This window comes from Schistocerca serialis, chromosome 9 (genome assembly GCF_023864345.2).
Source record: "Schistocerca serialis cubense isolate TAMUIC-IGC-003099 chromosome 9, iqSchSeri2.2, whole genome shotgun sequence".
NCBI classification, from domain to species: Eukaryota; Metazoa; Arthropoda; class Insecta; order Orthoptera; family Acrididae; genus Schistocerca; species Schistocerca serialis.
Genome location: NC_064646.1, coordinates 358,256,153 through 358,284,107, shown reverse-complemented (window position 1 = coordinate 358,284,107; position 27,955 = coordinate 358,256,153).

Sequence of the window (27,955 nt, the reverse complement as noted above, 5' to 3'; positions counted from 1 at the left end):
GTGGGTTTTCTGTTGTATCGTTAGTAGGTGAGGTTTGTGTGTTAGTTGCCAGACGATTGTTAGTCCAGGGTAATTTAGTGTATTTGCTAGCTGGATTGGGTGGTAATAAATGATAAGATAGGAGTAATGGAGATGGAATGTGTGGATGGCGTCTCCTGTGATTATTGTCTCGGTTTTGAAGGGGCTGATCCTGACGGGCCATTGGCTACATTAGGAAATAAACTGATTAAATTAGATTTGTAAGGACTGTTGAGTATAGAAGAGAGAGGGAGGAATGCTATGTCATCAGCATACTGAAGAAAGTGGACTGGTGTAAATGTGTTTGGCACATCGCCTGTGTATAGGCGACTGAGGAGAAGAGAAAATATGGAATCTTCCGGCACGCCTGCAATGGAATGGAAGGTGTGAGAGTTGGTGTTGTTAATTGTGACAAAGGATGGGCCATTAGAGGCAGGATGCATTAACTAGCAGAGCGTAAGTCTGCAGCTTGAAAAGAAGACCAAAATGCCGTACTTGGTTGTAGGCTTTCTTTAGGTCGAGGGAGACCAAAATAGCTTATTTACAAGTGTTGAGTTGGTGGATGGGAGGTGGGTGAGGTGCAGGAGCTGGACGTCAGAAGAGAAGAAGATGGGACAGAAGCCACACTGGTTAGTGAGAAGACGGCGATGATGGTTTAAGTGTTGCGGGATACGCCAGGAGTGGATGGTTTCGGAGGCTTTGCTGGAAACTGAGGTGCGGCAGATAAGGCTGTAGGAGGTGGTGTCAGTAGGGGGTGTCTTTGGTTTAATGAAAAGTACGATTTGGGTAGTTTTCCACAACTCAGGATAGTAACAAGTGGAGACGATAGTGGTATAAAGGGTTGCAAGAGTGATGAGAAACCAGGTGGTTAATGCAGTCATGAGCAGAGGATGTGTAGCGTTTCCTGTGAAGTACTCGTTGTATGCCATGTGCTGTGGTTAGTTTATATAATTCTATTTGTGGTTTGTTGTGCAAAAACTTGGTGCTGGGAGACAGGAGTAGGACAGCAGTGTTAGCATGTCCATCGGTGGCCGGGAAGAGGGAGTAATCAAAATGAGGTTCATCAAGAATGGATCAGATATCAGAGAAATAGGATACAAAGAGGTCAGCATTGTTCTGATTGTCAGGTATGGGGTGGTTGTTATGAAGGATTAGGTACTCAAGAACGGGGTTATTTCCAGTGAGTAGATGGAAGGCTTTGAAGAATATACACATGTCGAATGTTACAGATACAGTCTTGCACATGCCGATCAGCTTACAAGGATAACTTTAACAGTACATCATGTCCACAATAACTTTACTACCAGGTAGCTTACTGGCCCTCATTTAGCAGTATATTGTGTACTTTCGGCACTCATACGTGCGCTAACTGTTAAAAATCGTGGGAAATACGCAGAAAGCAAAGAAGATGCTAAGAATAGTCATTTTGGATAGACAATGTTATCGCCAGAGGGATCTACAGTCATGTGATCACAAGCTTGTGTGGATCTCGTTAACTCTTAAAAAACTTCTTAAATGATAGTCTTTGACAATACTTGTAATCATTAAGGGCATAAGTAAAAATTCTTTATTGCTGCAGTGATGTTACATGGTCTTATAACATCTATTTAAAAATGGTCTTAGTTTAGTGTACCGTTACTGAAACAATCTCTGTGCTTGTTGTCATTACACAAACCATAGCGTGACACAAAATTACTGTCCTAAAAAGAACAGTCTTAACGTTTGATCACAGTCCCATGCTGCATCGATGTATGAACATAAAAATGTTTCGCAATCGTTTGAAAATTATAAACAATACTGTCATATACTAAAAATAACTTAGATTCGTCATTGCTGTATAAAAACAAGCGTTTCTCTGACAATGTTTGTTTTCGTACAATTTTTAAACTTCTGCTGTTAGAACTGTAAAAACGTATGAACTTTTCCATCTACCCAACATAAGTGTTTTGCTGCGTAGTTACAGTAAAGTAGATCATCCCATTAAAATAGATGAAACTCATTATTCTTTTTTATTCCTGCGCGCATAACTTTTTTTTATATTTGTACAAATGAGTTAACTATATGGTTAAGTCTCCCTAAAGTAGAGTACAAGGAAAAAAAATTATCTCTCTGCTAACTGGATGTGGTTCACTACAGAGATTGAAGGACACCACTAAATACTCAAGCTATTGCTATACAGTTATGACGGGACAGTCCTTCGACGTTTAAGGCTAATGCGGGTGATGATGATGACGATAGTGATGATGATGACGGCAGCAACAAGGAACATAATAGTGTCAATGAATGCGCTCGCTTACAGCCATTTCTCATCTTGCGGCTCAGTCTGTACAGGCGAAATTGCCTCATATTCCTGCGGGACGGCTGCAGACGCGTGAGAGTGGAAGTAACGGTTTACAGCGAATTTCCAGTTTGCTCACACGGCGGCCAATGGCCTCTTCACCCACAGCCTTTCTATCTCAATCCCTCGCCAACCCTGCTCCCCCCCCCCCCCACCCCCCATCGTCAGCTTCGCCCGAGCGGGGGTGTGCCGAATGTGCATACACGGCACCGTGCTGGTGTTTGTGTGTTTGCATGCACACTGATGTGTGTGTGTGTGTGTGTGTGTGTGTGTGTGTGTATGTGTGTGTGTGTGTGTGTGTGGGTGGGTGGGTGTGGGTGGACGGGTGGGTGGGAGCGTGGGTGAGAGAGAGACAGAGAGAGATAGACAGGGAGAGAGAGAGAGAGGAGGGGTTGAGGGAGAGCGCGGCGGGAGATAGAGTGTGTTTGCAGGCGTGGCGCGTGCCACGCTCGGCCAGCGATGCGAGCCATAACTCACGGCTGCGGGGAAATTGAATTCATCGGCGGCCGCGCTGGCTGCAGCTCGTTGTGCAGTTCTCGCTCGGACGCGCAGCGCTCAGCCGAGCCAATTGCGATAAGCTGCCAGAGCGCGGCCTCTCCTCTCGTCCGCCCCTGCCTGTCTGGCTATCCTCCGCCACTTTGCGCTGTCTGGCTTCGGCGGCGTGGAGGAACCGCAGACTTGTCGCCGACTGACGTGCGTCGAGCTGGTCCCGTTTTACAACGGGGAAACGTTTACACGCACTTTCTGCTAGATGAATACCGTCGGACTTGCTCCTTTAAAAATCCCGATTACAATTTTATTTCACGCTGACGGAAAAAAAATCGCAACAACAAAAACTAATTGGGGTAAAGTGACTATTTTTAATCGTACACTGCAGTACCTAGCCTACGCAGGTGATGTGGCACTACTCGCACGAAACACCGTTGTGCTGGCTGATGCAAACAATCGACTCCACTCTGTCGGCCAGGGCATCGCTGTAATATTGCATTTGAAAGAAATGGATTGAACACTATGTGCGCACATTCATAATAGATCTAACCATTCTGTTATTCACAGTATGTCCTCTAAGGCTAAAGCGAAGGAGAAGATGGTTAACTTCAGCGTCAAAACGTCGAAGAAAGAGATAAATTTAAAACTGTGGTGCTCGTTGATCTAATATCTCTCCACAAATACTGTTTCCCACATACGAAATCTATGAGCTTGCATAAGCGGACATAGAGTCATGAACGTGTCACCTAGTCACGGGCACTTAAAAGCCTCCCGTGCAGAGGGCCCGGGTTCGATTCTCGGTCAGGTTGGAGATTTTCTCCGCTCGTGGACAAGGTGCTGTATTGTCCTCATCATCATTTCATCCTCATCACCGGTGCGCAAGTAGCCCAGAGTGGTGTCGACATAAGACTTGCACTTGGCGGCCGAGCTTCCCCGGACGGGGCCTGCGGCCAACGAGTCCATAAGCTCATTTCCATTTGATATGAAGCAAATTAAAGGATATATTGCCAACAATTATTGTAAAAAGAGCACTGTCTTCAGCTGAAGTAGCCAACAGTGAATGTGTTACTAACAGTGTACCTGAAAACAGGAAAAAACGGTTAATCTCATGCAATTTACCACTGGGAAAGCATATTAGAATGAAGCTTTAAAAAGAAAAGAAAAAGATGTTGCTTATAGGAGATGACTCGGCAAAAACTAGTGACAGTGAAATTGCTATGTCAACAGAGCTTTCCCCTTGCCATCACGAAAGAGATTTAAGGGTGAATACACGTTTATGTTGGATATGTGCTGTTTTAAGTACATGCGTAACAAAATTATATTTTCCTAACTTTTGACTATTAGTAAGAAAGCTGTGACCAGAAACAGTGTCCGAATGAAGCTTATCTCAGCAACACAGTCTTTGTCAGATATATGGGCACGTTATAATTGTTGCTATACTGAGACAGTTTAATTTATTAACACTGTCTTCAATCTGCCTCACTTCGGAAGCTTCAGACAGTCTCAGCAACTACAGCGTACCGTAATATAATACGTACCGCTTCCAAAGCCTTCGATAAGTTGTTAAGATTGTAGTATTCAGTGCGAAACTGGTTTTATTCAGCTGTCCTAGCCATACCGTTCTTTTAAAACTCGTTTCTTCTCTGCATACATACTACAAGTTTCAGTCGGTTGAACCTGCTTCCTGTAGAAAAATTTTGGGCTGTCTACACAATTCTTACCCCTCAATCTCCCTCCATTACAAAATTAACCTTTCCTATTGCAATGCACTTGCTGTTTGATTATTATGGTGACATAACTGTTATATTTTGAATGCCAGCCCTTACAAGAATGTTTACGCGCTTACATCGATTTTGTGTCACCTCTGTTGAATCGAAATTCGCCACCTAAAATTGCCTGCTGCATACGATACCCTGCACTAGTCAAGTGACAGAACCTTGATAGTGAAACGTATCGTTTTTCTTAATGAACCTTTTTTTATACATATATTATCTTCACACCATTCTGTAATGCTGATTACTGCCAACCGCCTTTTAACGGCCGTATTTGTATCTTCCTTGCCTCTCTCAGTCCCTTTTCCAAATCACATCCAAAGCAATGTAACGTTGAAACTTCCTGGCAGATAAAAACTGTATGCCCGACCGAGACTCGATCTCGGGACCTTTGCCTTTCGCGGGCAAGTGCTCTACCATCTGAGCTACCGAAGCACGACTCACGCCCGGTCCTCACACTTTACTTCTGCCAGTATCTCGTCTCCTACCTTGGAAGGTAGGAGACGAGATACTGGCAGAAGTAAAGCTGTGAGGACCGGGCGTCCCAAGGTAGGACACGAGATACTGGCAGAAGTAAAGCTGTGAGGAGCGGGCGTGAGTCGTGCTTCGGTGGCTCAGATGGTAGAGCACCTGCCCGCGAAAGGCAAAGGTCCCGAGTTCGAGTCTCGGTCGGGCACACAGTTTTAATCTGCCAGGAAGTTTCATATCAGCGCACACTCCGCTGCAGAGTGAAAATCTCATTCTGGAAACATCCCCAAGGCTAAGCCATGTCTCCGCAGTATCCTTTATTTCAGGAGTGCTAGTTCTGCAAGGTTCGCAGGAGAGCTTCTGTAAAGTTTGGAAGGTAGGAGACGAGATACTGGCAGAAGTAAAGCTGTGAGAACCGTGCTTCGGTAGCTCAGATGGTAGAGCACTTGCCCGCGAAAGGCAAAGGTCCCGAGTTCGAGTCTCGGTCGGGCACACAGTTTTAATCTGCCAGGAAGTTTCATATCAGCGCACACTTCGCTGCAGAATGAAAATCTCATTCTGAATGTAACGTTGTTAGAAAATAATATGTTCTTCTGAAATAGGCATTCTTCCAATCTCCGACGTCACACTGCAAGGATATTACAGCTATGTCCACCGCTGCTGATGGAGACAAAATGGCGACTTTCTTATAGTAACCGCGATCGCCGTTGATAGCAAAAAACACGCCTCGTTTCCGGCTACATAATGTGTACGTGAAATATGTAAAGACATTTATAGGAGTTAAACAGTTACACTTGCTAGTTTGTAGCATATCTTTTGTTTCGGGTATCGTTTATCTGATAAAGGAAAAGCAACAGTTTCCTCGTAAGTACTACTAGGAGACGCGGACCATTACACTACATGCATCAGGATATTTTCTGTCAAGCGACCAATTCTTTTCCTCTCTTTCCATCTATGGAGGCATGACAAATCCTGACGACATATCTCCATTTCTCTATATTACAATTCAGCGAATTAGACATGTTTCAAGTTATCGTTCATATAACGATATCCGAAATAGTAAACTTTTACAGCAACTGCGAATATGGAATCGGAAAGTGTTAGTACACCGCCTGCCGGTGTGGCCATGCGGTTCTAGGCGCTTCAGGTTGGAACCGCGTGGACGCTACGGTCGCAGGTTCGAATCCCGCCTCGGGCATGGATGTCTATGATGTTCTTAGGTTAGTTAGGTTTAAGTAGTTCTAAGTTCTAGGGGACTGATGACCTCAGATGTTGAGTCCCATAGCGCTCAGAGCCATTTGAATAATTTGTTAGTACACTACTGGCCATTAAAATTGCTACACCACGAAGATGACGTACTACAGACGCGAAAGTTAACCGAAAGGAAGAAGATGCTGTGATATGCAAATGATTAGCTATTCAGAACATTCACACGAGGTTGGCGCCGGTGGCGACACCTACAACGTGCTGAGATGAGGAAAGTTTCCAACTGATCTACATCTATCTACATACATACTCCGCAAGCCATCTGACGGTGCGTGGCCGAGGGTACCCTGAGTACCTCTATCGGTTCTCCCTTCTATTCCAGTCTCGTATTGTTCGTGGAAAGAAGGATTGTCGGTATGCTTCTGTGTGGGCTCTAATCTCTCTGATTTCATACTCATGGTCTCTTCGCGAGATATACCTAGGAGGAAGCAATATACTGCTTGACTCTTCGGTGAAGGTATGTTCTCGAAACTTTAACAAAAGCTTGTACCGAGCTACTGAGCGTCTCTCCTGCAAAGTCTTCCACTGGAGTTTATCTATCATCTCCGTAACGCTTTCGCGATTACTAAATGATCCTGTAACGAAGCGCACTGCACTCCGTTGGATCTTCTCTATCTCTTCTATCAACCCTATCTGGTACGGATCCCACACTGCTGAGCAGTATTCAAGCAGTGGGCGAACAAGCGTACTGTAACCTACTTCCTTTGTTTCCGGATTGCATTTCCTTAGGATTCTTCCAATGAATCTCAGTCTGGCATTTGCTTTACCGACGATCAACTTTATATGACCATTCCATTTTAAATCACTCCTAATGCTTACTCCCAGATAATTTATGGAAATTACTGCTTCCAGTTGCTGACCTGCTATTTTGTAGCTAAATGAGAATGGATCTATCTTTCTATGTATTCACAGCACATTACACTTGTCTACATTAAGATTCAATTGCCATTACTTGCACCATGCGTCAATTCGCTGCAGATCCTCCTGCATTTCAGTACAATTTTCCATTGTTACAACCTCTCGATACACCACAGCATCATCTGCAAGAAGCCTCAGTGAACTTCCGATGTCATCCGCAAGGTCATTTATGTATATTGTGAATAGCAACGGTCCTATGACACTCCCCTGCGGCACACCAGAAATCACTCTTACTTCGGAAGACTTCTCTCCATTGAGAATGACATGCTGCGTTCTGTTATCTAGGAACTCTTCTATCCAATCACACAATTGGTCTGATAGTCCATATGCTCTTACTTTGTTCATTAAACGATTGGGGGGAACTGTATCGAACGCCTTGTGGAAGTCAAGAAACACGGCATCTACCTGTGAACTCGTGTCTATGGCCCTCTGAGTCTCGTGGACGAATAGCGCGAGCTGGGTTTCACACGACCGTCTTTTTCGAAACCCACGCTGATTTCTACAGAAAATTCATTATACTCGAACATAATACGTGTTCCAAAATTATACAACTGATCGACGTTAGAGATATAGGTTTATAGTTCTGCACATCTGTTCGACGTACCTTCTTGAAAACGGGGATGACCTTTGCCCTTTTCCAATCCTTTGGAACGCTACGCTCTTCTAGAGACCTACGGTACATCGCTGCAAGAAGGGGGGCAAGTTACTTCGCGTACTCTGTGTAAAATTGAACTGGTATCCCATCAGGTCCAGCGGCCTTTCCTCATTTGAGCGATTTTAATTGTTTCCCTATCCCTCTTTCGTCTATTTCGATATCTACCATTTTGTCATCTGTGCGACAATCTAGAGAAGAAACTACAGTGCAGTCTTCCTCTGTGAAACAGCTTTGGAATAAGACATTTAGTATTTCGGCCTTTAGTCTGTTATCCTCTGTTTCAGTATCATTTTGGTCACAGAGTGTCTGCCAAGTCAGTACATAAAACTTTACTTTCGAATTCATTGAACGCCTCTCGCATAGCCCTCCTCACACTACATTTCGCTTCGCGTAATTTTTGTTTGTCTGCAAGGCTTTGGCTATATTTATATTTGCTGTGAAGTTCCCTTTGCTTCCGCAGCAGTTTTCTAACTCGGTTGTTGTACCACGGTGGCTCTTTTATATCTCTTACGATCTTGCTTGGCACATACTCATCTAACGCATATTGTACAATGGTTTTGAACTTTGTCCACTGATCCTCAAAACTATCTGTACTTAAGACAAAACTTTTGTTTTAAGCCGTCAGGTACTCTGTAATCTGCTTTTTGTCACTTTTGCTAAACAGAGAAATCTTCCTACCTTTTTTAATATTTCTATTTACGGCTGAAATCATCGATGCAGTAATTGCTTTATGATCGCTGATTCCCTGTTCTGCGTTAACTGTTTCAAATAGTTCGGGTCTGTTTGTCACCAGAAGGTCTAATATGTTATCGCCACGAGTCGGTTCTCTGTTTAACTGCTCAAGGTAGTTTTCAGATAAAGCACTTAAAAAAAATTCACTGGATTCTTTGTCCCTGCCACCAGTTATGAACGTTTGAGTCTCCCAGTCTATATCCGGGCAATTAAAATCTCCACCCAGAACTATAACGTGGGGGGGAAATCTACTCGAAATATTTTCCAAATTATCCTTCAGGTGCTCAGCCACAACAGCTGCTGAGCCAGAGGGCCTATAGAGACATCCAATTACCATATCTGAACCTGCTTTAACCGTGACCTTCACCCAAATTATTTCACATTTCGGATCTCCGTCAATTCCATTCGGTACTATTGCACTGCTTACCTCTATAAACACGCCTCCCCCTTCACTGTCCAGCCTATCTCTGCGGTATACATTCCAATCTGAGTTTAGGATTTCATTACTGTTTACGTTTGGTTTCAGCCAACTTCCTGTCCGTAGTACTATATGGGCGTAGTGACCGTTTATAAATGAGAGCAGTTCTGGGACCTTTCTATAGACGCTCCTGCCGTTTACTATTAGCACATTAATATTGTTATTCCCTGTTGCATTTTGCCTACTCCTTCCTTGCCGCTTCTCAGGAGGCGTCTTGTCGGGCCTAGGGAGGAAATTCTCTAACCTAAAAAACCCACATGTGCACTCGACACGTACTCCGCTACCCTTGTAGCCGCTTCTGGCGTGTAGTGCACGCCTGACCTATTCAGGAGGACCCTACATTTCTCCACCCGATACCGGAGGTGTAGAAATTTGCACCCCAGATCTCCGCAGAATCGTCTGAGCCTCTGGTTTAAGCCTTCCACTATGGCTGACTAAAGGGACTCTCTCAGACTGTATTCAAAACAAACACGAAATCTATGGAACACTATTACTAGCACTCGACAATTCAAGTTTCCTAAAAGCAAAAACATACGAAAGAAGAAGAGACAAGTAAGAAAAATACAATTAATACTTAAATTAAGGTAGCTCGCTGCACAGCAAACGTGAAGCAGACGGCTGTTACGACACTTACACAAACAGAAGTTGACCGGCGTTGCCTGGTGAAACGTTGTTGTGATGCCTCGTGTAAGGAGAAATGCCTCCCATCACGTTTCCACTTTGATAAAGGTCGGATTGTAGCCTATTGCGATTGCGGTTTATCGTATCACGACATTGCTGCTCGCGTTAGTCGAGATCCAATGACTGTAAGCAGAATATGGAATCGGTGGGTTCAGGAGGGTAATACGGAACGCCGTACTGGATCCCAACGGCCTCGTATCACTAACTGTCGAGATGAAAGGCATCTTATCCGCATGGCTATAACGGATCGTGCAGCCACGTCTCGATTCCTGAGTCAACAGATGGGGACGTTTGCAAGACAACAACCATCTGCACGAACACTTGAACGACGTTTGCAGCAGCACGGACTACCGGCTCGGAGACCATGGCTGCGGTTACCGTTAACGCTGCATCACAGACAGGAGCGCCTGCGATGGTGTACTCAACGACGAACTTGCGTGCATGAATGGCATTTTTTCGGATGAATACAGGCTCTGTTTACAGCTTCATGTTGGGCACATCCATGTTTGGCGACATCGCGGTGAACGCACATTGGAATTGTATTTGGCGTATCGTCCGGCGTGATGGTATGGGGTGCCATTGGTTACACATGTCGGTCATCTCTTATTCGCATTGACGGCACTTTGAACAGTGGACGGTACATTTAAGATGTGTCACGACCCGTGGCTCTACCCTTCATTCGATCCCTGCGAAACCATACATTTCAGAGGATAATGCACGACCGAATGTTGCAGGTCCTGTACGGGCCTTTCTGGATACAGAAAATGTTCGACTGATGCCATGTCCCGCACATTCTCCAGATCGCCCACCAATTAAAACGTCTGGTCAATGGTGGCCGGACAACTGGCTCGTCATAAGGTGTCAGTCACTATTCTTGATGAACTGTGGTATCGTGTTGAAGCTGCATTGTCAGCTGTACCTGTACATGCCATCCAAGCCCTGTTTGACTCGATGCCCAAGCGTATCAAGGCCGTTATTACGGCCAGAGGTGGTAGTTCTGGGAATTGATTTCTAAGGATCTGTGCACCCTAACTGCGTGAAAATGTAATCACATGTCGGTTCTAGTATAATATATTTGTCCAATGAATGCCCGTTTATCATCTGCATTTCTTTTTGCTGTAGCAATTTTAATGGCCAGTAGTGTACAACGGTCACCTTGACCACATCATGCCAAACTGGTATTCCAATATTTCCACATGTGTCGGATATACTGATTAACATTTCTCCCTGTAGGGGCTTATTTTCAGCACAGAAATGTGCCTGTCCTGCCGATTAAGAATGGTACATGTGCATCATGATTATTGGGTGTGTCAAACGTTAATGGTACTTCTAATTTGGACGTCACGACGGAGTATGCCAAGAAGACGTGCATGTCCATCTAATCACTATCTTTTTGACGTTCAGAAAGGTAGCCACTTGAGCAAAACAGGAACAAAACGGTTCAAATGGCTCTGAGCACTATGGGACTTAAATTCTGAGGTCATCATACCCCTAGAACTTAGAACTACTTAAACCTAACTAACCGAAGGACATCACACACATCTATGCCCGAGGCAGGATTCGAACCTGCGACCGTAGCCAAAACAGGAACATCATACGGGCAGATCCCACAGACAGTTGGCTTGTGTGCGGCACCTGCAGAACGATTGCTGATGAGGTGGAGTCAGAGCAACAGTGTGGCTAGAGGAGTAAGATCGCAGTGTTGTACTAATGGCAGTGACGAGTGGACGGACGGCAACCACTGAGAGAGGCAGAGGGTAAGCAACAGGTTTGCAGAAGTTGGGTTCAGATCTCCAGTTGCCATACTTAAATAATCTCTGACATCATACCACAGGCAACAAAGACATGCATGGCGAGACAGGGAGTAGAGGTTATTCACGCATACTCCTCATATCTGGAAAGGATGATGAAGGGGGCTATTTAATACGATAGTAAGACTGATATGCTGTATACGAAATGCTTTCATAGTTATGGATATGGGCAACCATCAGCTGTACAATGGAATGACGACAATGAAAATAAGTGCCGGGCCGAGACTTGAACCTGGATTCTCCGCTAATCGTGAGCGGTCGCCCTACCATTAGACCAGCCAAACTCAAACTTCCATACGTCGTCGACCATGTATCTACAGCCTGCACTCGTACGTTCTTTATTTGTATTTCCGTACAGGAAGGACATTTGAATTGAAAGTCGCTTGCCCGGTGTCGCAGGAAAAATACGATTTGCAGTTGTAAGTAGACTGTTTAGGTTTTTATGTTGGTAATGCCACGCAGTGCTCTGTATGAAAATCGCTGACTGCGCTGTGTGCAGTCTGTGGCTGGTTGGACTCATTGTTGGAATATTCGTTTTTGTAGTGTTGGGCAGTTGGATGTGAACAGCGCGTAGCGTTGGGCAGTAGGAGGTGAGCCGCCAGCAGTGGTGGATGTGGAGAGAGAGATGCCAGTGTTTTGAGAGGGTATATTATAAGCGGACGATCTGGACGTGTGTCCGTCAGAAATAGGAAATTTGTAAAGATGGATATCATGAATTGACATATATATATGATGACTTTTGAACATTTCTAAGCTAAATGTTTGTTCTCTGTCAAAATCTTTCATTTGCTATCTGTCATTATCAGTAGTTAGGGCCTTCACTAGTTAGAATCTTTCATTTAGCTGGCAGTATTGGCGCTCGCTGTGTTGCAGTAGTTCGAGTAACGGAGATTTTTGTGAGGTAACTGATTCATGAAAGTTAGAGGTTGTTGTTAGTCAGGGCCATTCTTTTGTAGGGATTATGCTGCGCTAAAAATATTGTGTGTCAGTTCAGTGATGAACAGAATAAGTAAAGAGAAGTCTGAGTACGTTCAGTTTTACCAAGCTGTTTTTCTATCAAATAACGTAAGAGTTTTTCCAGTGCTGTCATTCATAATTTTTCAGAACGGACGTTTCATACAGTGTCTACGATGTTCAATCTCACACGTGTACGTGAATATGCACTGAAGCTCCAAAGAAACTGGAAAACCTGCCTAATATCGTGTATGGCCCCGCGAACACGCAGAAGTGCCGCAGCACGATGTGGGATGGGCTCGACTAATGTCTGAAGTTGTTCTGGAAGGACACCATGAATCCTCCAGGGCTGTCCATAAACCCGCAAGAGTACGAGGGAGTGGAGATCTGTTCTGAACAGCATGTTACAAGGCATTCCACACATGTTCAATAATGTTTGGGTCTTCGGAGTTTGGTGGCCAGCGGAAGTGTTTAAACTCTGGAGAAATTCTAGACGTGTGGGGGCGCGCTGTCCTACTAGAATTGCCCAAGTGTGCCGGAATGGAGACTGGACATAAATGCATTCAGGTGATCAGACAGCATGTTTACGTACATGTCACCTGTCAGAGCCTATCTAGACGTATCAGGGGTCCCACATCACTTCAACTGCACACACCCCATATAATTACAGAGTCTCCAACAGCTTGAACAGTCCCCTGCTGAGATTCAGGGACCTTGGATTCATGAGGTTGTCTCCATACCCATACACGTCCATCCACTCGATACAATTTGAAACGAGACTCGTCCGACCAGGTAGTACGTTGCCAGTCATCAACAGTCCAGTGTCGGCGTTGACGGGCCCAGGCTAGGCGTAAAGCTTCGTGTCATGCTGTCATCAAGGGTACACAAGTGGGCCTTCGGCTCCGAAATTTCCCATATCGATGATGGTTCGCACGCTGACACTTGTTGATGGCCCAGAACTGAGATCTGCAGCAATTTATGGGTATGTTGCACTTCTGTCACGTTGAACGATTCTCGTCAGTCATGCTGGTACCATTCTTGCAGGATCTTTTTCCGGCAGCAGCGATGTCGAAGAGTTTTGTTCTACGGGATTCCTGATATTCACGGTACATTCATGAAATGGTCGTACGGGAAAACCCACTTCATCGCTGCCTCGGAGATGCTGTGTTCCACCGCACGTTCAAATTCACTTAAGGGGCCCCGGAAAGGCTCAAAATCATGAAAAGTTCAATTTTTACTTTTTTGCGTTTTCTGAATCTGCAGACTATTACCTTTTAATAGATATATAATTTATTCAATTCCGAAGACTACAACTATTTTTAAATTTTTTTTGAAATGTGTTCTACATGGGCGTGACCCACTGTGGCGCTGTTAAACTGCTGTCAAATATTGTTATTATTAACGTCTGTGTTCATCAGGTAAATTTTAGTGATGTGAGATAAAGTATGTGTTGTGGCTAACCTGTGATGGTTCAATATAAATCGCTGGTGTGATTGTCGATTGTTTCATGTTTATTTACTCCGTCGTTATCTCGAAAATATTCGTAATTAATTCTGTTTCTTGAGTCTCTGTTTTGTTGAAGTATAGTAATGAGTAAAAGTAACGTTATTAGAAATCCTCTGAAGGCTTTTAAGAAAAGGAGAAATGTTGGAAAGCCAAAGGTATGTGTTATTACTGTAAACAATAAAGACGATAACCAAGTGAGTGAACCTAACCTCTCAAGTACACCTGCCCATAGCAGTCAAAGTGGTAAAGAAAATACTTCACAGAAGAAGCTTGGTTCAATGAGTGAAAACTATGAATGTTTTATGGGCGAATCGGATGTGAATGAAATATTTGATATGTCGGTTCTCAAAGGAATTTTTTCAAACTGTGTAAGATGTATTCATTGTAGTGAAGTTGGTCTGGAACTGTCCATAATAAAGCACGTAGGACTTGCTAGTGAAATACAACTGAAATAGGATAAGTGTTCATACATGACCACCTTTTGGAACAGTGTTGCAGTAATTGCAACTGAAGAAAATGGTAGCAAAATCTACGAACAAAACAACGAGCGATGCTTGCTTTAGACAAGGAACCCCTTCGGGCTGCAGACAGGGCTGTAAAGAGTCTAGAAATACAAGCAAGAGTAAACAAGAGGAGGAACAAGAGGAAGCTGGAGGAGGAGTTTGAAGAGGATGAAGATAATCCATCCTATGGACCTGGAATGCACTAAAAAGTTAATCCAATCGTTGTCGCTCGACTCCCAAAACTTTTATTTTCTCATACTAATTACATGTTTTCTAAGGATCTTCCAAACATATTTGTTTCAAACTTTCAGTAAATGTTACACAGTACCTTCTGCATAATTTAACACAGCCCTTTTCCAAAAAACTGTATATTTTTGAAAATATAAATAAAAAATTGCAAAAAAAAGGTTGTGAGTTATCATTACAATTGAAAAAAATCATGTTTAATAACTGAACTAAAATTTTGTAAAATCCCTGGGTTAAGTTGTAGCCCATATTCCAATAAAGAATCTGTAAAAAGTTCAACTTCCTACCTCAAATACTTTGTCAGGAAAGATGTAATTTATAAACGTTATTTTTACATTGCAAGTATAGGGCGTTCCGGAGCCCCTTAAATCTTGATAAAGTACCACTGTAGCAGCAGTAACCGATCTGACAACTGTGCCAGACGCTTCTTGTCTTATATAGGCGTTGCCGATGGCAGCGCCGTAGTCTGCCTGTTTACATATCTCTGAATTTGAATACGCATGTCTATAGCAGTTTCTTTGGCACTTCAGTGTACATGATGACTGTACGCGTAGAGGCTGCACACATATGATTAACGATATATGGAACTTTATATCTGGCAGTAAGTCGTGGACGGATAGCCTAATGGTAACACGGCCGCTCGCGATGAGCGGGAATTCCGGTTTGGAGTTGCGGTGCGGCACAAATTTTCATTCTCGTCACTCCATTATACAGTTAATGGTTATTCATATTCACAACTACGAACACACTTGTTTCATAATGGCCGTAGTCGCTGCATTGACTATTTCTTCGGACTTGCATTCATATCCGAAGGAACATTGCATTGTATTTTTGAACAATAAAGTCATTTGCAGAATCGTATGGTTCGCTGTATGCTGAAGGCAGCGTTAATGCACGCCAATTTGCAGCAAGTGTGATAAAAGTATATCCAATGTTCTTTATTGTAATTCTACAGAAATTGCATATTGCACCAGAATAATGCTGACGCCAAATTGTAGTTCACATAACAAACGCTTTAATAATGTTCACATCCGTGACTAGTCTGGTCGATCTCATGATTTGTCACCCATAGAACGTGTCTGGAATGCGACAGGAAGAAGTATACTGCCATAGTTGCTTATGCATAATGCTCTTCAGGCAAGAAATTCCATGAGATGACATTCCGAGGCTGACCCATAAGGAATACAAACGCCTATTCGTGTCCTTGCTTCACAGTGATGCTGCTACAGGATGAAAGTTTATTTATTTAATACACTGGTGTAACTGTATCCAACGCAGTCAACGTAGACCTGCTTTCTTTACTTCCATTCATCCATGTTATATAGAATTTGTTTAGTTCAGCGACTCTATTATCAGCTTATGAAGTAATTTTTACTGATTTCCTGTCATCGTCAGGTGCTTTACAGAAACATGTACGGAAAGCCGAAATGCGATGAGGTTTGTTCATAGCGTGTGCCTGTGAAGTTTAGTACTGGTATTTAACCCTGTGCGGTAAGGTTCATTTATTTCCAAGTATACCTTAAGTGAGTTCTATGTTTCAGTCATCTCACTAATGTCCTTACATATATTTCTGCTGGATATTTGTTTCTGGAATACAGAGCAATAAACGAAGATCATCATGTAACTGTTTCACATTCTGTTGTTTACGTTGCAAAGACTTATCTACTGTGATAAGATCACACGCAATATAAGATCACACTCAATAAAAGTATAGCGTTTTTTATGCAAGCATATGTATGTCATGGGACATATTGAAATTACTAATAGTTAATATTTCAAGCTTAGTCAGTATTTTCAGATCTTTATTTTTTATTTTCATTAACCAAGTCTGTTTATACGTGGGTGAGTCACACTAAAACCTTAAATATTTTTTACATATTATTTATTGTGCAGAAGTGGTAGAAGACTGCATCATTTTTCAACATAACCTCACCTACTCTCAATGCAAGTCCTTCAGTGCTTACAAAGTGCATAAATTCCTTTAGAAAAACATTCTTTTGGTAGTCCGCGCAACCACTCATGCACCGCGTGGCGTACCTCTTTATCAGAACGAAACTTCTTTTCTCCAATCGGATCTTTGAGTGGTCCAAACATATGGAAATCACTTGGGGCAAGGTCTGGTGAGTATGGTTGATGAGGAAGACACTCAAAATGGTCTATGATTGTTGCAACTTTGTTGTACGGGCAGTGTGGGGCCTTATATTGCAATGTTTTAAATGCACACCTGCTGACAGGAATCCACATCGCTTTGATTTGATTGCAGGCCGCAGATGATTTTTTAGGAGATCTGTGTATAGTGCACTGCAGACAGTGGTCCATCTAGGCATGTAATGCTCCAAAATGACACCTTTTTTGTCTCAGAAGTGAGTCAGCATAACCTTCTCTGCTGCTGGTTCTGTTCGAAACTTCTTTGGTTTCGGCAATGAGGAATGGCTCCATTCCTTGCTCGCTCTCTTCGTTTCCCGTTGGTGGAAGTGAACCCAGGTTTCGTCCCCAGTAAAGATTCTTGCAAGGAAGCCATCACCTTCTCGTTAAAAGCGCCGAAGAAGTTCTTCATATGTATCAACACGTCGTTTTTCTCATTTCAGGAGTCAGCTTCCGTGGCATCCACCTTGCAGACACATTGTGAAACTAAAGCACATCATGCACAATGTGGTGTGCTGACCCATGACTAATCTGTAAACATGCTGCAATGTCATTCAGTGTCATTCGGTGGTTTTCCTTCTCTATGACTTCAACTGCTGCAATGTTCTGCGGATTCGCAACACGTTGTGCCTGACCTGGACGAGGAGCAACTTCCACTGAAGTCAGACCATTTGCGAACTTCATTCGTAGACTTGCTGCTGTGACAAACAAGCATCACCGTACTGAACCTTCATTCGTCGATGAATTTCAATAGGTTTCACACCTTCACTAAGCAAAAACCGAATAACAGAACGCTGTTCTTCCCTGGTGCAAGTCGCAAGTGGGGCGGCCGTCTTTATACTGATACTGCGACGGTTTGTGTGCATCTGCACTACGCTGCCACGTACAGGCCATTCTGCACGCTGTTTGTAGAACGCTTACCAACTTACAGGATAACGGCGCGAAATTTCGATTTGTTATTACAAATTTAAGGTTTTCATTTGACTCACCCTCGTATCTGTCAAACTACGATTCCACATTGCAAAATATTTTGAACTTTTGTGACTTTCCAGCTTATCATTTATCAATATGTTGCGATGTACTGCTCCATGAATGCAAATGCGAGGATGTTTATACGAGTCCATTTGGCGTCGCCTGTCTTCTTTATCCATTCGCGATAGCCTGGACACATGCCAACCTTTCCAGAAAATCAGTGAGGTAATTCAAACATACAATTCACTTAAGGTCTAGACTGGAATAAATGCATCTTTCTGTACAGGTTCGAAATTCAGTATATAATCTCAATGGCACATACACGAAATGAACCTCAGACCACTTCATACATGTCGCAACTCATGGGTCAACGAAACAAGTTAAACTTTAGGTAAATGCTAGGGCGTTCCATACAGGTGAAGCGTGACGGTCTCGCCTTACGTACGTGAGAAGAAAGCTCGGCTACCAACCAAAGGTCGTGGTTAGACAAACAAGCGAGTGAAAAACAGATCATTACTATTGCTGCTTGGAACATTGGGATATTGACAGGCCGTAGACCCGAAATATCAAGAATGCCAAGACCTCCTTATTTAGATGTAGCATTCCTGCAAGAGACGCGATAGAAAAGACAAATAGCTGGAGACGTTGGAGAGGAGAATAAATTGACCTATGATGGAACAACTAATAGCCAAGGAGTCGCTATAGCAGAGAGTGAAAATCTCTGCAGCCAAGTATCAGTTATACATCGATACACCGATTTCATCTTGTCAATAATCATACACACCACAACTCGTCGAAATGTTATGTTTTCCTCGATTGCATCACAGATAGGCAGCGAAGAGACAACTAAAGACACGTTATTGTGACATGCTGTTAAGAAGATTTGCTTATGTGCTGTTTAAGACTTTCCCGACGGGGTAACTGCTTCAGTGGTTCACGAGCGTCTCGTCGGATAATGTTTTGGAAGCTGCAGAATATTTCGAAGAAACAGCTGATCTTCAGGTGCTTACTGACGTGTTGCTGCATAGTTCGCCAATATATACGCCGAGTCGCTGCAAGAGCGCAGGTGCCAAGGGGGAAGGCTACAACGTCATCATAGAATCATAGAGCACGGCGACATCCGGAGCCCTCTGCTGTACTAACAGGCCACCGGCTTCTCATTCGCGACGCGGGAAAAGCGCGGAAGGAAATAGCGGCTCAACGCGCGTGCGGTCAGAGTGTTGGCGCCCAGTTTAAACATGGCGGACTTTGATTCTCCGTTCATGTTGAATCGGCTTCGTTCGACTGCGGCTGTCGAAGGCTTAGTGCCGCCAGTGCTGGTTCCCACGCCTTGCTGAGTTGTAATCCCGTGTCTCTATTGATCAGGTCGTTACTTAAACGTATTTCGGCTGCTTCTTTAATGATGGGGTCCCAGTACGAGGAAGCGGACGAAAGGATCTTTGTCTCTCCGTATTTTGTGCTGTGTGGCATGTCAAGACAGTGTTCAGCCACAGCAGTCTTTTCTGGCTGATCGAGTTTGGTGTGACGACTATGTTCAGCACCTCTATCCTTAACAGTGCAACACGTCTGGCCAATGTTTTATTTTGATGTTTTTTGAACAGCCTGACAGTCTTGAAGGACACGCCACCCTTATTCGTACCACACTTACCCACCATATCCTAGATACCATAAAAGTGGAAGCGGGATGGGATCATATTTGGTAGTGACAATTTATAATTAAGACAGCTTATTGAGATTACGCCGTTTAAGGAATCTGACAATTACAAATTGTGGATGAACCAATAGATCAAGCTTTGCAAATACAGTTAGAAACCCAATGTGCTCAGTACTCAAATAAAAAGTCCCTTAAGAGAAAGATATAAAAATCTTAATGAGCCAGGCATTTATAGAAACCTTAAGTATAGCAATTATCAGTTACTTCACACAGCCATTTCATCAAACTCCTTCAAACCAGTTCTTGCATTAAGATGGCCACACCTAAAACATTTTTCTCTAAAATACCCTTATGAACTTACTATTTCAATCCGTTAAGGAAAAACTTGTTAAAAGAGCTATTACAAACTTAACGATGACGGGCACTTATACCCCTCGCATGGAAATGGAAACGGATACCAGTATATGGTAACTTAACGACACTTCAACACTAGTGCCAAGTTAAGATCATTACGTAACATGATAGAACCTCCTTACATGAGGCATCACAACATCGTTTCACCAGGCAACGCCAGTCAACTGCTGTTTGTGTATGAGAAATCGGTTGGAAACTTTCCTCATGTCAGCACGCTGTAGGTGTCGCCACCGGCGCCAACCTTGTGTGAATGATCTTAAAAGCTAATCATTTGCGTATCACAGCATCTTCTTCCTGTCGGTTAAATTTCACGTCTATAGCACGTCATCTTCATGGCGTAGCAATTTTAATGGTCAGTGGTGTATATGTCAAGAGGGAATAATAAGAGTGGACGATCAAGAACGAAGTGCTCGTATTAAGAAGGGTGTAAGACAAGGCTGTAGCCTTTCGCCCCTACTCTTCAATCTCTACATCGAGGAAGCAATGATGGAAATAAAAGACAGGTTCAGGAGTGGAATAAAAATACAAGGTGAAAAGATATCAATGATACGATTCGCTGATGACAGTGCTATCCTGAGTGAAAGTGAAGAAGAATTAAATGATCTGCTGAACGGAATGAACAGTCTAATGAGTACACAGTATGGTTTGAGAGTAAATCGGAGAAAGACGAAGATAATGAGAAGTAGTAGAAATGAGAACAGCGAGAAACTTAACATCAGGATTGATGGTCACGAAGTCAATGAAGTTAAGGAATTCTGCTACCTAGGCAGTAAAATAACCAATGACGGACGGAGCAAGGAGGACATCAAAGGCAGACTCGCTATGGCAAAAAAGGCATTTCTGGCCAAGAGAAGTCTACTAATATCAAATACCGGCCTTAATTTGAGGAAGAAATTTCTGAGGATGTACGTCTGGAATACAGCATTGTATGGTAGTGAAACATGGACTGTGGGAAAACTGGAACAGAAGAGAATCGAAGCATTTGAGATGTGGTGCTATAGACGAATGTTAAAAATAAGGTGGACTGATAAGGTAAGGAATGAGGAGGTTCTACGCAGAATCGGAGAGGAAAGGAATATGTGGAAAATACTGATAAGAAGGGACAGGATGATAGGACATCTGCTAAGACATTAGGGAATGACTTCCATGGTACTAGAGGGAGCTGTAGAGGGAAAAAACTGTAGAGGAAGACAGAGATTGGAATACGTCAAGCAAATAATTGAGGACGTAGGTTGCAAGTGCTACTCTGAGATGAAGAGGTTAGCACAGGAAAGGAATTCGTGGCGGGCCGCATCAAACCAGTCAATAGACTGATGACAAAAAAAAGTGTATATGTTTAATTTATTCTGGTAGTTAGCAGACAGTGAAAACATGTCCCTTAAATTTCTGCTCGCCTTGGCAGACGCAGCAGCTGACTGGAAGTATACTGGGCAGTAGTGCCTGCCACCCGTGGGCGTCCGCCTGCTATCTGATTCCCAGCGGCAGAGGGCGGCGTGCGTCATTGACAAAACTATCCATGCTCGGGAAAGAATGCAGTTGCATGCTGAGTTCAGCGAACTCGCCCTCTCTCTGGCACTTAGCGAATATGAATACAGAGGTTTCTCCGAACGACAGACCACCCACGCGTATGGTGTCAACCCGCGCGGTACACCGCAGTTTTTGTCCAGTAACCATGGAGTGCCTCCACAGGCGAGTCTCTTGTCTAGCACCGACGGACTACTGACGTCTTGCGTGTAAACACTCAGAAGACGAAGTTAGCAAATTTTTTGGAGGACTCGTTTTATAGGCCGGAACTCGGAAACTTTGGGAACGGCAGTGTGCCATATGGCGGTACCCGCAAATCGCTGGATAGAGGAACTCAGGTGGGTCAGCGTTCGGATTCTCCCCCAAGAATCGACGACGAACCCCCTAATAAAAAATCGTTAGGAGTTTTCCTATTGGCGAAATAAAGTATGCCGTCTCAGACTGGGCTGAATGGCAGTTTTCGCGGGATCACGCCGAGGAAGAGCACGAGAGAAATGTATCAGGCACTTCCTCGTTGGGACCCTTAGGAGAGGCTTCCTCTCTGAGAACCATAGTAAATACTTCTTCGCCTGTAACTACAGTAGATCGACTTCGTCGTTGACAGGCGCATAGAATGGTCTTCTTCGTTGCGAGGGGACGGGGCACACCATAGTAGCCGTCTGATTCCGTCTGCCATCTCACCAAACCTCCACTCGAGCAAATGGCATAGGTGTCGCAGCCATAACGGGATGATAGATGCATTGGTTTAAACTGATCAATTAGTCACTGTGTGGTGACCTGTTGACCTCGTTTTTACTCTTTGGGGCTCTATTTTGCTTTGCTCACTAATCTTCTGGTGCAATCATCACCAACATTTCAATTCTGCGATTAGCAATCAGTTAACAGGATTTCTTCTCAGTTGTGTCTATTTCATGAGAACTTTTCTTGTCCTTCCCCTCCGAATATCAACAAGTATCCGACGTTCATATATCATTGAAGTCAGAACAGCGAAGGTACGTAGTACGAAACCTTTGTTTCATTACAGTAGCTAACTGTTCCCATCATGTTTAATCGGAAAACATTAGGTTGTAAAGTTGTGTTTATGGGAAGCCTGATGTACAGAAAAAAAGAAAGAACAAGGGACACACTAACGTGTGAACATATTAACCCTTTCGGATCTTCTGGCTACGATTCTGTACACTAACTTTTACACTGTCTTAGCTGCAACAAAATTATTCTTCCGCATGGAGACCAGGTGTACACATTTGTGAATGATCAACCGTTTGCTCATGCACCAAAAATATAAGGACAGCACTGTGGAATTATCAATAAGTAAATGTAGCAATGTGCAGCAGTCGTCACCACTAGAATACATGGATGTGGTTGGATTGCTGTATTCCACAGTATAATTGAGTATTGTTATTGCTGTTCTGCATGTTAGTTATTGAATGATCACTTTACTATTTATTGCAATATAAAAAAAATTCATTTTTAGTTATTTCAGCCAACAAAGTGAAGCCAGCTGTACAAATTATGTTTTGAATACGGGTACATATTTTTGTATAAATTTGGCATCTAAAACCATCAAAAAAATCACTTTATAGCATTTCCCCACAAAGAAAAATTTTTCTTCCTCCAGAAAAAAATAGACCTGAAAGGATTACAGTACCACATATGAAAAAATCTGCACTCATACCCATTACATCCTCTATTCTACAACCTTCACCCAAATATTTGCATTATGAGAAATTTAATCTATATGTATCGTGCCTCATGCTGCTGAACACACATTGATAACGATTCTTTATAACGGATAGAAAAGGGAAAAAACCTACTGCATTGCACTCTACGGCAATCCGGATGCGAACATAGACGTGTTACTGGGCACCATGGCGTCACAGCCGCAGGAGAGCTCTGCCGTCGGCGGGACGAGATAAATTATTTGAGACGGCAAGTCGGCGGAAAATGAAGCGGAATGCAGCAGGCGCTGGGGCCGTGCTGGAGGCGGCGTGTAAGCCCGCGGCGGGCCGATCCGCGGGGCTTTAGCCGGCAGCCGCTGCTCGATAACCGCGGGACGCATTGTCCGCGCAACCATTGAGCGGCGAGGATTTAGTATTTAACCAACTCCGTGGCGAGTGAAAAAAAAGGAGATCGATCCGAGAGTGGTAAATATAAATCTGGCGAGATTAAATAAAAATTAAATTGGGCCATTTTATTAAAAAGTACGCGCAGTTTTTTCGTGCCGAATATCGGATTGAATCCGGATTAAGGCTTCAAATTTGAGTCGCTGCATCCGTCCAGACGATTTCTTTGCAATATTACGGCCAATGCGTGCAGATTTATTGGTCGACAACTGTCAGGGAGTACATATATGCAAGCAAGTTACGAGTTTACTCACAGTTATTTCGATTTACCTCTAGGAAAGCGAGTTCGTGTTTTTATGATGCACTGTAAGCTTTTCTGCCTTTTTCAACCTGAGAGATCTTCCGAAAAATTTAAAGAAAAGTGACCATGTCTTTTATCACAGAGTTTTAAATAAGACTAAAATTAATTTTACAGAAGCAGAAACTAGTCTGTTAGAAAAAGGGCTTAAGTATAATGTTGAACCAGATTTGACTAACAAGCAGGTAGTGCAGAATGTCTTTGTAGACCTCAAAACTGGTTTAGATTGCATAAAAATGGATAGTGCTGTGGAAACTAGGATTGCTTATGATGTAACAAATATTTTTAGTAGATGTCATGCTGCTTCCCCTAATGCCTCATGTAATGACAAGGCCTTGATTAGAAACATTAATAAGAAACCTAGAGATAATGATGCTCTTATAACGAAAGCTGATAAGGGCTCTTCACTAGTAACTGCATATCATGAAGAACATATTTCGAAGACCATGTCTTTTTTTTTTAAAAAAAATGGTATTTCTGAACTGCGAGTCGATCCTACTGCCTCCCTCCAGAAAGAAATCAGATCAGCTGTTAGCAACGCCAAATTCTTGCTTAAGCCATTTCACAAAAAATCACTTATTAGTACGAATCCGCAACCTCCCAAATTAAGAGCGCAGTTTAAGATACATAAGCTAGGCCATCCCATTCATCCGATTTCGAACAGTCAGATCAGTGCTTATCATGAACTTGCTAGATTTTTACATGATCGGTTCAAAAAGTCTTTTGTCCTCACTCATTGCTATTCTCTCTTAAATAGTGCTGCAAAGTATAGACTGTGACCAGGCAACTAGATTGTTTTCGTTAGACATAAAAAACCTTTACTCCAATGTTCCCGTCCAAGAAACCCTTATGACTGTGGAGGAAAGCCTGCGTAGGTTTAAGAAAGATATCTGTGATGAAGAACTTACAGATTTCATGAATTTGATCACCGTTGTAGTTAAGACATCCTCAGAAAGAAGATTGGCAAGAAAGGTACTACACTTGCTTCTTTCATCAGCGTCCCAGAAGAAAACTTCTTCTCAATTCCATTTTTAGGTCCAGTGTCATACCTGATTCAAAGGTTGCTTCGGACTAAATAAATATGTAATATTGCCTTTTCTACAAATAGCAACTTGAGAAAAAATGTCATCCATAATTTAAAGTCAACTACTAGCCTCTGCAGAATTCTGGTGTCTACAATATTTCATCTGACACTTGCGGTGCCTATTAAATTGGTCAAACAGGACGTGCCTTGTAAGGTGTCAGGCAAATCCAACACCTTCCATGAAACCCCTGACATGATAAGCAAATCCAGTAGTATGTCACATAGCTCCGAATAAATCGTGACATTAAATTAACCAAAGTAATACGAGTAACGAGTGAGCAAATGGAATACCACAGACTAACACAAGAATGCCTAAATGCATGTCATACCTTCCCACCGTGAGACAGACGCAGTTCTGAGGGGAGAAACGAGAACAGAAGCCGAGAGCAGAATCGTGTTAAGCTAGAAGGCCCTACGATAAGGGACGGACACCCACGTGGCCAGCTAACCACCAGGACCACCCTCCAGCCCATGTCAAAAGCTAGAGCCCTCCAGAAGGACAGTGTAGATCTTATGATAAGAGTAAAATGGCCACACCAGCAGCAAGTTTTAGCGTGAGACTTTTTCGCGTCTCTGTTACGTTGCAAACGTTAAAAACATTGCCCCACCACGAAAAGTAACCGCCAGGACCACCCCCCAGGCCATGTTAAAAGATAGAGCCCTCCGGAAGAACAGTATAGATCATACGATAACACTAAAAGAGCTACACCAGCTGCAAGTTTTAGCGTGAGACTTTTTCACGTCTCTGTTACGTTGCAAACTTTAAAAACATTGCCCCACTACGAAAAGTATAACGTTTCTCATTGGATAGACGGAATTTTTGTAGGCGGAGCTTAAGGTTAACATTGAGACCCTAATTGTTCAGATGAAAACACAGCCAGACAGTTTTTTTTTTTAACCAATTTCGGTAAATTGTAGTAAGGAGAAGTTAGGAGAGAGTTGCTTCCGAGACGGCGAGCTGTATGGAGCTGCGCCAGCCGCCGCCCCCTGACGAACACTGACAAGGTAATGAACGCAGGCGATGCCGCATTTTTGAGCGCATAAAGCTTCACTCAGAACTGCAAAAGTCTCATCTGTTACATCCCCTTTTTACGTAATACTAGTGTCGATCATCAATTCAATCTCACGGTATTCACATTTGCTACGTAAGTTAAAATCTGAAACGCGATTATTTTTCTGTTATATAATTATTGAGAAGCCACATCAGCCATTGTAATTTACGACAAGTTAGATAAGTAATTAAAGATAATTGAGGGTCACTGTAGACCATTTTGATAGTTTTCTCTTTTGTCAAACTTAATTTAAACCTAAATTAAAGATGTGATATGGCATAGGTCATCCTTCGATCCATTGTAGAACTTGGAAACCCATTCAGGGAATATTCTTTCACATTTTTGTTGAACGCAGTTGGTTTTTATCATCCTGTATTAAAACATTTCCTTTTATTAATAGTGCAATTTATAAACAATGTTTTGTGAGTAGAATAAAATTTCTAATGATAACTTACCTGCTTTTTCGACGTTATTTTACCAGCTAACTAAAAATAGGAAAGCCTTGAACCCCTTCCATTAAATTTAGTTAGTATTAAGATTCTTTTACAGGGAGTGCAGTGGAGCTGACGCTGAAATCATTAAGTATTTGGTTATATCATCGCTAGTCTCACTGAACTCTTCTGAACTCTACATGTCATGTGTGGTCTGGCGTCTCCTTACCAGCAACAGGTCCCAGGTACAAACTAGTCAATTCCCTAAAAAACACGCTCAGAGCGTCGTTGCGCGAAAGTGATAGGGAGACACGACATACAACAACAGACACCACGCAGAGTGTTAGAGCTTATTCAATTCGCTGTAAAGAACATTTTCTGAGGGAAAACGGTTCGTGTGCCTCTAATTCTTCTTTTGCAGGTCACCTGTTAATCACAGGGCACTCTCCTAAAGGGGTTAAGAAGTTGGAAATTTTGCATATTGAAAAAAAGGGCGTAAACTTGATATTTTGGTGGAGCTGGAAGTTTTCAAGCGTTTAATTTCGAATGACGGACTTTTTCTCAATGAGCAGGTGCAGTTGCGCGGAAGAAGTTATTTCAATGGTATAAGCCGCTGCTTGACGAGATCTAACACTTTGATGTACCAACTACTTCTTGCAGATTCAGAGATACCTTTTCTTTCTACTTTTTACGGCTAATATACGAAAACTAAAAAAACTTTTTTGGTTTTATAATGTATCTATTACAGCAAGCAGTAATGTCATTTAATGGATTATTTCGTATATGTCTTCTTTATGCTTTTATTCTGGAATTTTCTTACTACAGCCAGTCATTCATTAGTTGTATTTTATGTCATGCAGTATCCCACTATTGTAATTACTTCATGTACACCGATCAGGTGTTTATATATTTCTCTCTCTGCAGTTACAAGAGATGTTTACAAAATAGCTTGTTTTATCAATTAGCCACCAGATGGCGGTATTGTCTTGAAGTTGCTGTGGCGCACAAGTCACATGATGTTTCAGTTTTGTGTTGGCTGTAGCAGAGAACGCTTGGCAGCCCCTAGTGGCTTGCACCTCTGTTGTATTTTATTTTAATTCTGACTTTCTGATCCTGTCAGGTATGACCGCAGCTTTCGTATTTTTTGGTACGTTATGCTGTAACATTTAGTTTTAATTTTGTCCGAAGAAGGCGTCCCTTGTGACACAGAAACCTAGGTTACAAATTAATTCTGTTCGCGACTGAGAGCTGTGTTTTTCTAAATTTCATACCATGCAAGAAGCTTGCAACAAATTTCAAAACACAATGGAATGTACTACATGTTTCTAAATAAAAGCCATTAGCATTAGGGTTTCGGCACGACTGCATAGAACAGGTACTACTGACTCTTGCTTCATTGTGTATGCATGCACCAGATTGATAA